The sequence below is a fragment of the Tamandua tetradactyla genome, chromosome 10, assembly GCF_023851605.1.
Source record: "Tamandua tetradactyla isolate mTamTet1 chromosome 10, mTamTet1.pri, whole genome shotgun sequence".
Classification (NCBI taxonomy): domain Eukaryota; kingdom Metazoa; phylum Chordata; class Mammalia; order Pilosa; family Myrmecophagidae; genus Tamandua; species Tamandua tetradactyla.
Window position 1 is genome coordinate 109,137,970 of NC_135336.1, and position 15,448 is coordinate 109,153,417.

General features: G+C 33.8%; 1 protein-coding gene across 27 annotated transcripts in view; it reads left to right on the forward strand.

Moving 5' to 3' along the window:
* Positions 1-15,448, forward strand: part of LOC143648794 (uncharacterized) — a 130,031-nt gene that overhangs the window by 26,126 nt on the left and 88,457 nt on the right. For 22 of the 27 annotated variants that reach the window (XM_077119304.1, XM_077119291.1, XM_077119297.1 and 19 more), the window contains 2 exons: positions 3,030-3,092; positions 4,023-4,134. The exons of 1 other annotated variant lie outside the window; for it this stretch is intronic. The gene's annotated coding sequence lies outside the window, so the exon portion shown is untranslated. Of the gene's footprint in view, positions 1-1,477; positions 1,569-3,029; positions 3,093-4,022; positions 4,135-15,448 lie in introns of all 27 variants that reach the window. 4 more of the 27 variants (XM_077119302.1, XM_077119301.1, XM_077119299.1 and 1 more) reach the window with 1 other exon arrangement.

A 15,448-nucleotide genomic window follows, 5' to 3' on the forward strand; every position in this document is an offset into this window, starting at 1 on the left:
TTGTTTTCTTGTTTCTTACCCTGCTTGTGTGGTGCCTTTCCCCCCACACACTTAGGAGGGTCTACTTAGATATTATAGACCCCAGCCAGATTTTCCCAGACCAAACTGGCCTCCTATCAGGAGGAAAAAGTCACCTGCATCAATTTTCCCTGAGGGTGGGACCCAGCATTTCAAAGACTTTCCTGTGAAATCTTTGGACTCTGTTTTTCTTATCCTGCCCAGTATGTGGTGCTTGTCTGACTGCAGGTCCCACCAGCATAAGATGATGCGGTACCTTTAACTTTGGCAGATTCTCCCTGCTGGGGGTGTGCTGGAGACAGAGGAGAGGTTGTAGGCTGGTTTTAATGGCTTCAAATTACCAAGTCCTGGTGTCTGAATTCCTTGATGGAGGGATTCCACCTGAGTTGGGCTTCACCCCTCCCCTGGGGAAGGCACAGGCTCTAGATAAGCCCCCCAAAGAGCTCACTTCTGCCTATGCCTGGGGCAGTTTCAGCCTGAAAAGTCCTGCTGCTGTATCCAGAGGCAGTCAAGCCTTTGTAGATACACAGCCACAAAAACCTCTGTTTCCTTCTTTTTTTTCCCCCTTTTTCTGTCAGTCCTGCCCCCTTGGCACCAGGGCAAAAATGAGCAACCTCTGCTTTGATCAGGTTCACCTAAGCTGGGGACCTATTTTTAGTAGTCAGAATTTGTTAATTAGTTCCACAATTGGCGTTTGATTGTGCCCAGTCCCTGCTTCTGGTAAAGTCCTTTCCTTTCCCCTCTGTGGGGCAGGGGCGTTGACCGCCACAGCTTTGGGAACTCACGGTTCTGGAGGGTGCTCACAGTCGGTCCACCTGGGCCAGACTGGGGTATGCTGTGTGTCTCGTCACTGACATGACCCCAGGAGCTGTTCTGTGCTGTTTCTGGTTATTTAGTAGTTGTTCTGGAGGATGAACTAAAATGCGCACGTTGTTAAGCCTCCATCTTGACCCAGCAGCCCCTGTTTTCTTGTAAGCATTTTCTAAAGGAGACCATACCATTGTTGTCTTCTACCCTTTTATAATCATCCATTTGAGAAATAATTTTTGAGTGCCAAATACATTTTATTAGGTACTGAGTATAAAGAGATAAACAAAAGAGATATGTCCCTGCCTTCTCAGAGTTACTATTGAGTGATTTGTTTGAAGACTCCTAGAAGAAACCCTGTTTACACTTTCTAACCTTTTATTTATATCTTAATCTGCTAAAATTAGATTTTTTTCTCTCTTCATTTTTTTCAAACTGCTCTGGCAGTGATCATCAGTAACTAATTGCTAAGTCCTTTTGATTCAATAATTCTTCTGGTTTTCTGACTCCTTAGTCTCTTCAGACTTCTTGTCTTTTACCTGTCTTGTATGTGTTGTTGGTACTCAGACTGTTTCCAGAGAGTTAAAAAACAACCTTTGATTCTGAGAAACATAAAAACACGGTTTTTTGTTTTATTCCTGTTAAATCTCAGAGCTACTGAAATCTTAATTGCTTTGTGCTGATGTCCTTTGTTGATGTCTCATGGACTATTGAGAGACCCATGAAGGAGGTCAACTAACCAGGTTGGTCCCATGGTTGGTCTTAACTTGGGTGGGGATCATGTTGTGATTTAGACACTAATCTTTAGCTTTTTAGGTCCAGAAACTTGTTATTGTACCCAAGGTTGGGCTGTCTAGATAGACTCACTTTCATTGTACTTCTAAGAGATTGAGAGATACAAAAGGATTTGATTCTCTTAATTTAATAGATAAGTAGTCATCTTTCTCAAACTACCGGAAAAGCAGAATTAGAAACTTAGAACGTTCTTGAAATCATACTAAAGAGGAATATTTAGTGTTAAGGGAAAGACCGATGAAGACTATTCCCATCTCCCAGAAGTGTTCATTCACTATTAAGAACTCATAGTTCACTCTTGTCTTGAAGTGTGCTGTATGAAATACCAAATTCCCATTATAGACTCCATTTAGCACATCACACTTCTAATACAGTCTTCATACTGGGTATAATTCATTAAGTTTTATTTTTAGTTGTTTAACTTTTCTTAATTATATTCAGATCTGAAATTCTACCCATATCACCTTATTTCTAATTGAGTCACACAAGTTTACTGGCAATTTCTACTTTTAAAGCGGCTAATCTTGTCTAATGTCTGTTTATTGGCTATGATTTCTAATTTCTGTGCATATCTTAACTATGGACCCTTCATACAATAAGTTAGTTTTCTATTGTACAGTGAGAAATATGTAAACAGTGTCAGGACTTTAGATGTGGAAAACACAAAGATAACTACGATAAGTCCTAGACCTTAATAAATACAGAGTTTCTGCTGGGAGATAGAAATGTTAATCTTTTTTTTTTTTTTTTTTACATTTTTTCTGTGAAATATGACATATATACAAAAAAGGTGGTTAATTTTAAAGTGCATTTTAAGAAGTAGTTATAGAACAAATTTCAATGTATGCTATAGTTTATAGTTCCACAGTTTCAGGTATTTCCTTCTAACTGCTCTTATACAATGGAGACTAAAAGGAAATACCAATTTAATGATTTAGTAGTCATACTCATCTATAAAATCCTATCTTCTCCATTGCAGCTCCTTTGATTAATCCTCCTTTGATTCTTCTCCCAGTCTTTAATGGTATTTGGGCTGTGACCATTGTAACCTCTTCATTTTGAAAAGGGGTGTCGACATTATAGGATAGGGAGTGCAACAGGTTGAGCTCTTGAAGAGACTGTTAACTCTGGGTTTCAGGGCTTATCTAGCCTAGCTTTCTGAAATAGATGTGTGATCTTTCACTTAACTTTGCTGTGAGACAAATGCTAGTAGAGGTATTTTTGGGTGTTGCCATTTTAACTTTTTGTATTCTTTAATTTTAATTTATTTAATTCTACAGTGTCTTAAGATTATTAGACACTCTGTAATTCATCACTTTTAGTTTTGACACTTTCATTTTTGTGAAGTGCCAAATGTGACAATTCCCAATAGTAAGTTGGTGAATTTTTGAATTTTAATTTGACATTAGGTTGCGCTTCCTGCAGATGAAGATTATTTACCACTTAAACCTCAAGTTGGAAAAGCTGCAAAGGTCTGTGATGAATCAGTTTGTACAGTTTTGTGAGTCTGTCTTTTTCTTAAGATTCTTAAATTTAAACTTTTTCAGAGATTATTATACAGAGAACAGATTATTATACTGAGAACAGTGTGTACAGATACCAAGGAGTTCCAGCCACCTGGAAACAAATATAGTGAGAACAAAATCTATAAACTAGCATGCTGGAAACCAAGCATCACATGATGAGTTTTTGGAAAATTAAAGTAGTGATTCTTAACATTTAAAAGAGAGCCTAGTGAAAGTTAACATCTTTTTGGTAGGGAAAAAATGCATGTTGTGCAAGTTTTACATACAATTTTACATAATTCTCAAACCTCTAAAGGAACCCAAATGATAATGCATATATTAGATGCTTATATTAAGTGGGTTTTGAAGTTCAGATAGACTTGAAGTTAATAAATTATTGCAGTTTACATTTTCAAGTAATTTTCTCCAAATGAAAAAGGCATTGTGGTGTGAAAGAGTAAACGTGAACTCTTGAAGTCTTATAGACCTATGTTCTGTTTTCACCTAGCTGAGTGAACCTAAGTTAGGGAGTGTACTTTTGAGAACCTCAGTTTCTGTCTATGAAAGGAAATAATAGGTGCTGTTGTGGAGCTTAATAATAATATATAAAAAAATATCTTGCTCAAAGGGTCTGCTGTCAAGCATGTTCTCAATAAATGGTGATTATTTCATTACTGTTAATATAATGTATATACCAGCAAAACTAACCCTTTATGCTGTATGCTTAAAGATGTTTTTACTGTTCCTATTTTGAATAGTGGTTGGCATATTTTTTCCTAAAAAGGATAGTAAAGGAATGCTCCCAAAACCCTTTAAGAGATACCCTCTCTTGATTTTAATGGTACTCTGTTATGGCTAGGTATTTTCATGCACTTATTAATATTTTATTTTTTTTAGGAGTACCCATTCATTCTTGACGCTTTTCAAAGAGAAGCCATTCAGTGTGTTGATAATAATCATCTGTGTTAGTATCTGCACATGCATCAGCTGGGAAAACTGTATGCGCTGAGTGAGTAGCTTTCTTTTTAAGTGAAATTTTAAAGTAGCTTTGTTTTTTATCTCGTACTTAAAAATTATTTTTCTGTGTGATTTCTACATGTAAAAACAGTTTTACTTCTTACTTTTCATTTTGGATGCCTTTAATTTCTTTTTCTTGCCTTATTGCTCTGCCTAGGGCCAGGACCACCACTACAGCACTGAATAGAAGTGATAGAAACAAATATTGTTGCTTTGTTCATCATTTTAGGAGAAAAGCAGTCAATCTCATTATTAAGCATGATGTTCCCTGTACATTTTTCATCAGTGCTGTTTATCAATTTGAGAAGGTTCATTTCTATTCCTGATTTGCAGAGTTTATATATATGTGGATATATATTTATGTATATAAATTGTTTAGATAAAGGATTTGTCAAATGCTTTTTTTTTCCATCTCTTGAAATTATCATGTTTTTTTCTTTTTATTCTACCAGTATGGTAAATTGCATTGATTCATTTTTCAAATGATAAACCTTCCTTAAACTGTACTTGGTCATAATGTATGAATTCTTTTAATATATTGTTGGATTTGATTTGCTGTAAGCTTAAGAATATTCACATCTGTGTTCATGAAGGATGCTGATTTATTGTGATATCTTTTTCTGGCTGGGATATCAAGGTAATATCAGCATCTCTTTTTTTTTTTCCTGATTAGTCTGAGTAGAGGTTTATCCATTATATTGATAGTCTCACAGATCCAGGTTTTGGTTTCACTGATTTTTCTCTGTTCAGTTACTGTTTTTGATTGATCTTCTCTTTGGGTCTCATTGATTTCCACTATGACCTTTATTTCCTTCTACTTAGAGCTTCATTTGCTTTTCTTTTTCTTATTTCTTAAGGAGGAAAGGTGAAGTCATTGATTTGAGACTTTTCTCCGGTAATATAAGCGTTGTGAATTTCCCTCTAACATTACTTTAACTGCATCCCAGAAATTTTGTTAGGTTACATTTGATTTCATAGGTTTATTAAATGTTTTTATTAAAAAAATAATTTGATATAGTTTGATATGTTATGTGTGATCCAGGTTTCTGTATGGTATCATTTTCCTTCTGCTTGAAGGAATTTCTTTATCATTTATTATACTGTATATCTGAGTTCTTTCAATGTTTTTATGTCCAAATATAAAAATAAATATTTTGTTTAAATATTTCATCTTAATTTTTGTGAGATATTTTCACTGGATATAAATACCTTTGACTTGCATTATTTATAAGAAATCCACTGCCATCCTTAACTTTGTTCCTCTGTATGTAATGTCTTTTTTTTTCTGACTGCTTATAAGATTTTTCTTTTTATCACTCATTTTAAGCAGTTTGATTATGATGTGCCTTGATGTATATTTTCCCTGTTTTCTTGTGCTTATTTGTCAGACTTGATCTGGGTATTCATGGTTTTCATCAAATTTAAAATTTTTCAGCCATAATGTCTTTAAATATTTTTTCAGTGCTCTCCATGACTCTGTGGTCACTCTTACCTCCAGCTTCTTCTTCAGCATATGGAATACATTTATAAAGCCTGTATATAAAATGTTCTTGTTCTTATGTCTTTCATCTGTGTTATTTCTTGGTCTGTTTTTGTTATTTTTTTTAACTTTTTTTTTTATTGTATAGTATAACATATTATACAAAACAAAGAAAGAAAAACAGTAGTTTTCAAAGCACTCTTCAACAAGTAGTTACAGGACAGATCCCAGAGTTTGTCATGGGCTGCCATACCATCGTCTCAGGTTTTTCCTTCTAGTTGCTCTAGAATGTAGGAGGCTAGAAGGAATAACTATTTTTTTATCATCACAATCTACTTTCTTTTCCTTTTTTGTGAAAAATGACATCTATACAAAAAAGCAATAAATTTCAAAGTACAGCACAACAATTAGTTGTAGAACAGATTTCAGAGTTTGGCATGGATTACAATTCCACAATTTTAGGTTTTTTACTTCTAGCTGCTCTAGACTAGAAGTAAAACATCAGCTTAATGATTCAGCAATCATATTTGTTTGTTAAACCCTACCTTCTCTGTATAACTCTACCATCACCTTTGATCTTTCTATTCCACTCTTTAGGGGTATTTGGGCTATGGCCATTCTAACTTTTTCATGTTGGAAGGGGCTGTCATTAGTGTGGGGTAGGGAGATGGAACCAGTTGATATTCTGTAGAGGCTGGGCCCTCTAGGTTTCAGGACTTATCTCTTCGTCTGTTTTGATCGATTATTTTCATTGAAGGTCATAGTTTCTTGCTTCTTTGCAAACTGCCTTGATTGGATGTTTGGTTGCTATTAATTTTAGCAGTGACTTTAAGCAATTTGCTTATGATGTGGCTTTACATAGTGTCACTCTACTCCCCCCACCCCCAATGTTTTTTGTGCTTGAGTTCTTAAATCTCGTGGTTTTTATTATTTTCATCAAATTTAGGAAATTTTCAGTTTGTCTTCCCTGACCCCTCTGTTCCTTTGGGAACTCCAGTTATACATATATTAGGCCATTTGAAGTTGTTCTGCAGCCCACTGTTGCTCTATTTATTTATTGTTATTTTTTTTTCTGATGTTTCATTTTGGATAGTTTCTCTTGCTTTGGGTCCAAGTTTACTCATCTTTTTTTTTACATTCAGTTTCTAATCTGCTTTTACTCTTGTCCTGGGTATTTTTCATCTCAACCATTGTATTTGTCATCTCTAAAAAGTTTGATTTGGGTCTTTAAATGTTTTCTGTGTTTCTGCCTAACGTGCTGCTCAATTTGTCCTCAATTTTCTTTGAACATATGAAATACAGTTATAGTAACTTTTAATCTGTATCATTTCTTGGTCTGTTTCTATTTTTTCCTTTTTCATTATAGGTTATTTTCTTCCTTTGCATGCTTGGTAATTTTTTACTGGATGCCTACCATTGTAAATTTTAACTTTTTGGGCGCTGGAATTTTTTTTTAACATTTTTTATTGTGAAATATAACATATGCCAAAAAAAAAAAAGAAGTTTTCAAAGTACATTTTAATAAGTAGTTACAGAACAGATTTGAAAGTTTGGTATGGATTACGATTCCACATTGTCAGGTTTTCCCTTCTAGTCGTTCCAGAATACTGGAAGCTAAAAGAAATATTACAGTGATTCAGCAGTCATACTCTTTTTAAATCCTATCTTCTCTGTTTTAATTCCTTCTTCTTCTTTGAGCCTACTCCTAATCTATAGGGGTCTTTGGGTTATACCCATTCTAACTTTTTCATTTTGTTTAAAAGGGATATCAACATTATAAAATAGGGAGATGGAATTAATTCATATTCTCGTAGAGGCTGTCCCTCTGGTTTCAGGACTTATTTGGCCTAAGTCCTTTACCTTTGGCCTAAGTCCTAACCTCCACCTTTGTGGAGGTTATAGGTTTCAGGAAAATGAATTTAGTACATGAAACTTTCGTAGAGTCTCAGTTAGAACCGTAGATATTCTCTAGGCTTGAGGGGATTGATGTTAGTTGGTCTGTGGCAAACCATGACAATTAGCAGTATCTAGCTGAAGCTTGCTTAGGAGTAGCCTCTAGAATAGCCTCTTGATTCCATTTGAACTCTGTTAACCACTTATTACCTTATTTTGTTGCACTTCTTTCCCCCTTTTAGTCCAGAAGACATCGTCAATCCCATGGTGCCAGGGCCAGGCTCAATCCTGGGATCCTCTGTTGTCAAAGACCTGAGTCTTTGGGTGCTGGATTTTTTTGCATTCCTATAAACATTTTTGAGATTTTTTCTAGTTGAGTGATGTGGAAAAATTTTAATTTTTTCAAGTTTTGGTTTCATGATTGTTTTTTAAGGTCGAACCAGAGCAGCATTTGGTTTAGTCTAGGACTAATTTTATTCATTACTTTGTCAATACCCTTTTTGTCATTCTGTCCAGAGTTGTCTTTATTATGAGGTTTCCACTGTGACTGGTGGGAACCCAAATTAGTCCCAACCCTGTGTCATATTTGGTCATTTTTATCTCTCCTTCTTTTGGGTGACTTATCCCTAGTCCCAGATAGTTTCCTAATACTTATTTCCTAATCAGTACTTACCTGAAAACTCAGGGGAATGTTTGGCAGATATTCAAAACTTTGTGCACTTCTTCCCTTCCTGGTGTTTTTCCCTACATGCTAACTGCCTTGGCCTTCTTGGACTCACTGTTGTTTGGTCAGTTTATGGAAACCCAGTAATCTGGGATTACCTTGATGTTTTCCCTCTCGGGGATTACTGTCCTTGAGTTCAAAGTTATTGTTTCATATGTTTTGTTTTTTTATAGTTGTTTTAGGTGGGTGGGTAATGGCTGTTATTCCATCTTGACTATAAGTGTAGGTTTTTTGTATTATTTTTAATTACTTTATATATTACTATAGTAGTGCATATATCTAAATTATAAATAAATGCGCATATATTGAGTGTATTACAAAGATTTTGATAGGTATCCTTTCTCTCAAAATGTAAAAAAAGACAGTGATTCTAGAGTATTACTATGTAAAGTATGGTCCTTGGACCAGATACTTTGGAATTACCTGGGAACTTGATAAGCATACTCCTAGGCCCCACTCCAGACCTACTGAATTAGAATCTGTATTTTAACAGGATCTTCAGGTGGTTAATCTGTTTGTGAGGAACTGGAACATTTTAAAATTGGAGAGTGCGCTTTTGAACTTGGATGTTATTTTGCAGTCTTTCGTAGGTTGATTTTGAATGATTTACATCTTTTATTTCTCCCATACTTTTTTTTGGATAGCTATTTTATATACTCATAAAAGTGGGCATCTAAAGAGTAAGGAAGGTCATAGAATAAAGAAATAGGTAAAAATGGTACCCTGCCCATTATTGCTCATAGATTTTATATATTTCATGAGTCTCAGAATAATTTTTCTTTTAGAATAGTTTGGACTTACTTGGTTACTTTATGGCTATCAGTTCCTTCTATACCTTGGCTTAGCTGTGGAAGTCCTAGTTTTTCTCTTCACAGGGAAAGTTAGAGGAGTGACGTTTGGATTTCATGGCATCCTGATGGTCTCAGCCAATTGTAGAATAGCCTTGATTGGATCATTTCACAAACTCAAATGTGTTATGGTCCTCTGCCATCCTTGTCTGGGCAATGAAGTAGGAGTAATTGCTCACTGGGCCAACTCTTTTCAGAAAGTGCTGAAGTCGGAAGCTAGTTTCTTCCTAAAGCAAAGTGTGCTGGTTTGAAAGGATGTATGTACTCTAGAAAAGCCATGTTTAATCCTAATCCCGTTTTGTAAAGGCAGCCATTTCTTCTCATCCCTATTCAGTATTGTATATTTGAAACTGTTATTAGATAATCCTCCTAGAGATGTGATTTAGTCAAGAGTGATTGTTAACCTGGATTAGCTGGAGTTGTATCTCCTTCCATTTGGGTGGGTCTTGATTATTTTCTGAAGTCCTGTAAAAGAGGAAACATTTTGGATAATGAGAGTGATTCAGAGAGAGCAGAGAAGAACCACATAGCCAAGAGAAGCAGAGAGTCCATCAGCCAGCACTTTGGAGATGAAGGAAAACACCTCCCAGGGAGTTTCATGAAAGGAAGCCAGGAGAGAAAGCTAGCAAATGATTCCATGTGCCTTCTCACTTGAGAGAGAGACCCTGAACTTCATTGGCCTTCTTGAACCAAGGTATCTTTCCATGGATGCCTTAGATTAAACATTTCTATAGACTTGCTTTAATTGGGACATTTTCTCGGCCTTAGAACTGTAAACTAGCAATGTATTTAATTCCCCCTTTTAAAAGCCATTCTGCTTCTGGTATATTGCATTCTGGCAACTAGCAATGTAGAACACAAAGGTATAGAAGAGACCTGATGACTCTTAGTTCAGTCTTTTTATTTCAGAGAAACAAACTTAATAGCAATTAATTTTGGTGCATTACATATTTAAAGCCAACATATATAATTCTTTGAACTCTTGCTGTTATTGTAACCTTGTTTTTTTCATTTTTCCTATGAGAGGAGAAAAATTTCAGTAGAGGAGGTTTTCATGTGTACTGAAATCTTCTCAAACAATGGTTGAAGAAATCATAAATAGAAATTTAAGATATTCACCAAGGACATAGATTTCTTTTGAAATCTGAGGAAGATACATATTTGGATATGCATATAAAATTTTCTAATTTCAGAAAGAGTTCATGAGTCTCAGGTAAAGATTTTTCCTAGGAATTCATGGTCTTCAAGTAAGTTCTCACTTTAGTTGATAACAGTAGGGTGTAACATTTTATGTATAAACCAGTTGGTAGAATCCTTTATCCATTAATTGAGTAGTTTTCCTAGCGCTGCTTATTTTTTTATTCTGTGTGTGTATCTCTTTTCAAAAACAGCTCTGTTATAATATGTATACCATGAAAGCCACCCATTGTTTTGTGTATAGCTCCAGTGAATTTTAGTAAATTCGTATAGCTATACAACCATCACTGATTTTAGAAACATCTATCAATATAGTTAGTTCTCTGTGCATGTTAGCATTCAGACCTACTCTAACCCTAATTTCCTTGCAAATACTGATTTTTCTGCCTGTAATTTTGCCTTTTCTAGAAATTTCTTATGAATGAGATCATATAATATAGAGACTTTTGTGGGGGTTTTTTCACTTGGCATAATGTTTCGAAGGTTTATTCACATTTGCATATATCTGTAGTTATTTCTTTTCATTGCTGAAAAGAAATGATCAGTTCTTGAATAATTTCATATTTTGGTTATTATAAGTAGCACTAATATAAACATTAATGTACAAGCCTTTGTGTGGATATATGTTTTCATTTCTGTTAGATGGCTATTAAGGAATGAAATTGGTAGATTTTATGGTCAGTATATATTTAACACCTTAGTAAACTGCCAAACTATTTCCCAAAGTTGCTATACCATTTTAGATTTCTACCAGCAGTTTATGAGGCTGCCAGTTTCTCTATAACTTCATTAACACTTGGTATATTGTCAGTCTTTTTTATTATATCATTTTATGAGTATGTAGTGATGTCACATAATAGTTTTAATTTGCATTTCTCTAATGACCAGCATTTTAAGGATCATTTTATGTGCTTATCAGCCATTTGTATATCCTCGGTACAGTGTCAATTAGAGTCTTTTTGCTAAAAGAGTTTTAAAATTGAGGTTTCTGTCTTTATTGCATTTTAAGAGTTCTTTTTATGGATACAAGTTCTTTATAGGTTCATGTTTTACAGATTTTTTTCCCCAATCTGTACTTGTCTTTTCATTTTCTTATGTTATCTTTTGTAGAATAAAGTTCAGTCTCAGTTTTTCTTTTATGGATAAATTTTAGTATCACGTGTAAGACATACTTGCCTATCCTATGATCACAAATATTTTCTTCTGTTTTCTTCTTGATGTGTTAAAGCATAAGCTCTTACATTTAGAGTATGATTCTCTTTGACTTAACGTTTCTGTGTTAATTGGGATAAGGGTCTAAATTCATCTTTTCTTGTAGCTTTCAGATCGTTGCATTAGAAAAAGCTATCCTTTTCCATTTGAATTACCTTTTAATTGAATTGATTTTTGAATTTTCTTTGAATTGACTATAAATTGGTATGCTTCTTTTTGGACTTTGTATTCTTTTATTTTAAAGATTAACAGATTTATTGAGGTAAGGAAGCAGGGAGAAGGTAGGTGGGAGAGTGAAAGGGAGAAAGCAGGTGGAAGCCTGAAAATGACTCCCGCTTGAGGAACCATCGAATAGACAGAGAAATGGCTCTACTTTGTGTTCTTTTGGTCTTTGTGTTTGTCTTTACACCAATGTAGTTAGATTTATTATTTATTTATTGTTTATATTTGTTATTTTTGTGTTTATTCTTTTTAAAAGGGTCAGTTTTTTTCCCCCGTGGTGCATGGTCTTGGAATCAAACCCGGGTCTCCCATATGGCAAGTGAGAATTCTGTCAGTTAATTATTAAAATCGAGTAATGAGAATCCTCTGTGTTCTTCTTTTTTGCAATTCTTTGGGCTTTTTAAGTCCTTTGGACTCCCAAATAATTTTTTTAATTAAAAAAAGAAATAAACAGTACACTCAGAACCACCAAAAATGGATATCTTAGTTTAGCTATAGGCATATTTAAATAAAATATCCATACAATCATTGTAAAACCTGTGTCTGTGCAGTAAGTTTCATAAACCAATTTAAAATTAAGGCAACAAGGAAAAAATGTACAAATTCAGGTAGCAGAGTTCTTAAGTTCTAAATATTAAACACTAACTTAAATAAACCACTTGATAAGCCGTCAAAACTGTGAATATTCTGAAAATATCAAGTAGAAAATTATTACAAATATCTACATTGTTATAGTAATGACCTGTGTTACTAAACGTTTTCCTGATTTCAGGAAGATATGAAGATACAAATATTTTTACATTTAACAAATGAAAATCTTAACCACCTACTCTTAATTAGCTTATCCATAGACATATTTAAATAAATGTCCAAATAATAATTATATAGCATGCCAAATAAAACTTTTAAATTAGTTTACCTTCTACCAAAAAAGCCTACTGAAATTTTGATAGAGATTGTGTTGGACCTATAGTTCATTTTTAACACTATGGAGTCTCCTTGATATATTTCTCCATTTATTTAGCTCTTAAAGTTCTCCTAGCAATATCTTGTAGGTTTAAGTGTGTAGATCTTACATGCGTTTTCTTAAACTTATTCCTAAGTATTTTATTATGTTGCATGCTGTTGTGAATGGAATTATTTTCTTAATTTCATATTTGGGTTTTACATTGCTTACATGTTGAAATACAACTGCTTTTTATATGTTTGTTATTGCATCCTGGTGCTTATTAGTTCAAATATCTTTTTTTCATACATTCATAATATTTTTCACATTGGTAATCATGTTGTTTGGGAATAAGAACACTTTTACCTCTTAAAAACTCGAGAGTTTTTATTAAGAAGTATTATATTTTGTCAGATGCTTTTTCCATTTATTGAGGTAATCATTTGTTTTTATCCCCTATTAATTTGGTTTATTACATTAATTAATTTTCTGATGTTAAACCAATCCTGCATTCCTGTGATAAATCCAGTTGTTCATGGCAGGTGATCATTTCTCTATGTTGCCATGTTCAGTTTGCTAATATTTTGTTATGGGCTTTTTAATAGATAGACATCTTAATGTAGGATATTGGTTGCTAGTTTTCTTCTAGTTTTTTTTCTTTGGCTTTGGTATCAGGGTGATGCTGACCTCAAAATAATTAAGAAGTATCCTTCCTGGAAAAGTTTGTGTAGGGTTGGTATTCTTTAAATGTTAGGTAGAATTCACTAGTGAAGTCGTCTGAGCCTAGGCTTTTCTTTGCGGGAAGCGTTCCAGGTTGTAATTCAATTTCTTTATTCAATATAGGTCTGTTCTGATATTGTTTTCTTTGAATCAGTTTTGGTAATTTATGTTTATCTAGAAATTTTGTCCATTTTATCTGAATTGTTTACTTTTATGCTAGAAATTGTTAATATTATTTCTTTCAACTCATTTTAATTGTTATGGGGTCTTTAATAATGTTCTTTCTTTAATTCCTGATTTTCTTCTTTTGTGCCTTCTCTTTATTATTTGACTGTTTTAGCTAAGTGTTTGTCTGTTTTTACCAACTTCTATTTTCATTAGTTTTTCTCTTTTCTGTTTCCCTGATTTATGCTCTGATCATCAATTATTTATTTTATGTTGGATTTGATATATTTTTTTAAATTTTTGAGGTGGTAATTTAGTTGGTTTTAGTTAATCTTCATGTTTAATATAAGCATTTGAAACTATATATTTTCCTCTTGGAACTGCTTTATATGCATCCCATAAAATAAATGGATAGTTTCAGTTTAATTCAAGTTAATTTCTAGCTTTTCTTGTGATATAGTATCTTATGTTATTTACTTTTAATCTGTTAATTTTCTTTCAATATTTGATTTGAAGTTTAATTTCCTTTGGTTGAAAAAGATACTGTATATGATTTCAATATTTTAAAGTGTACTTGTTTTATATTCTAGCATGTGGTCCATCCTGGAGAATTTTTCATGAGTACTTGAAAAGAATATGCATTCTGTATTGTTAGATGTAGTATTCTATGTAAGTCATAATAAGTTGGTTGATAGTGATGTTCAGCTCTTCCATATTCTCACTGCTTTTGTTCAAATTGTTCTATCAGTTACTGAGAGATGATTATTGCAGTCTTCAGTATAACTTGTTGACGTGTCTGTTCCCTCTTTTAATTGTCAGTTTTTGCTTCCAATATTTTAGGCATCTCCACATACATTTAGGCAGATTGCTTTAAACATTTATAATTGTTACATCTTCCTGATGCATTGAGATTTTATCATTATCGTAGGTCCCTCTTTGTTTCTAGTCAGTTGTTCTGCTAAAGTCAATTTTGTCTACTTTAATTGTATTCTTTTATGGTTACTATTTTTCAGTGGTTATATCCTATTCCAGCCTTTTACTTTTAATCTGTATGTGTGTTTAAATGTAATGTGCATCTCTTGTAGAAAACATGTAGTTAGATACTGTTTTTTAATGCAATTTTAGTTATAGATTTATGTATTCCCATACCAATATAATCATCCAAAGTGTACAGTCAGTGGTTCACAGTATCATTATATAGCTGTGCATTCATCAGAATTGATTTTGGAACATTTTTATTACTCCAAAGATAAAAATAAAAGTAGGAAAAAAATAGTAAGAAAGAACATCCAAAGCATCCCATACCCCCCACCACCCCCATCATTTATTTTTTTGTCCTTTTCTCACTCATTTGTCCATACACTGGATAAAGAGAGTGTCGGTCACAAGGTTTTCACAATCACAAGGTCACACTTAAAAACTATATAATTAATTATACAGTCATCTTCAAGTATCAAGGCTGCTGGATTATAGTTAAACAGTATCATGTATTTCCCTCTATCTACTCTAATACACCAAAAACTGAATAGGGTTATCTATATACTGCATAAGAGTAACCCCCAGAGTGAACTCCTAAGACCATTTGAAATCTCTCAGTCACTGAAACTTTATTGTTTCATTCCTCTTCCCTCTTTTGGTCATGAAAACTTTCTCAATCCCATGACTCCAGGTTCAAGCTCATTCCTGGGAGTCATGTCCCACATTGCAAAAGAGATTTACACCTCTGGGAGTCATGTCCCATGTAGGCGGGAGGGCAGTGAGTTCACCTGCAGAGCTGGTTTAGAGAGAAAGCCACATATGAGCAACAGAGAATATCTGTGATGATGACTCTTGGCATAATCATAAATAGGCTTAGCTTCTTTGCAGGAATAACTTTCATTAGGTCAAGCCCCAGATAGA